Raw genomic sequence first — 672 nt, forward strand, 5'->3', positions numbered from 1 at the left:
TACATAAGGCCATTATGTTCTTCTAAGATGCTAACAAACCAAAACAAGAAACACCGAAATCAAAACAAAACATACTAGAAACTAACTGTCACAGAAATCATAAGTTCCTTGCAGTATCCCCCTTTCTACAACATTAATAAAGGTGATATGTTACTATTAAAAAAGAACATTTGATTTTATATCACCAGCCATGCATTTTATCATTAGCTATTACATAAATGCTGCCTCGTTCTATATCCAAAAGGCACAACCATTCACAATTCACTTCAGTATTTATAAAAAGTTTTCATGATTTACATAAGCACATCTACAAGTAAAGATTTAACATTGAGATGTAATCTGACACCCATAATATCTCATGTTTTGTAGACAGCAATGTAGGAGAGATGTATTTTTAATCACCTTTCATCTGAATGACCTTATGTAAAAGAGAAAACATCAATAATTTAGAAGTTATAACTCTCCAAAGAAGATTTTCACATGTAAGCATAGATATGGGTAAGAGGTTGATTTTTAAGAAACGTCTTCCATGTCCACATCCTGTTGTAACTGCTGTACCATTTTTTCTTACAGCTGTTTTCCTTTGCCTGCAAGAGGGGCCTGGGTAAGATGAATGTTTTGCTTGACTTCTTTTTTTTTTTTTTTTTTTTTGAGAGAGATTTTTTACTTTAG

At 31.8% G+C, this 672-nt stretch overlaps 1 pseudogene; it reads right to left on the reverse strand.

Annotated features, from left to right (window-relative positions):
- Window positions 1–505: 505 nt before the first annotated feature.
- Window positions 506–672, reverse strand: part of LOC102493695 (putative ribosome biogenesis protein RLP24) — a 771-nt pseudogene continuing 604 nt past the window's right edge.

The sequence above is a fragment of the Tupaia chinensis genome, unplaced genomic scaffold (genome assembly GCF_000334495.1).
Source record: "Tupaia chinensis unplaced genomic scaffold, TupChi_1.0 Scaffold149638_1, whole genome shotgun sequence".
NCBI classification, from domain to species: Eukaryota; Metazoa; Chordata; class Mammalia; order Scandentia; family Tupaiidae; genus Tupaia; species Tupaia belangeri.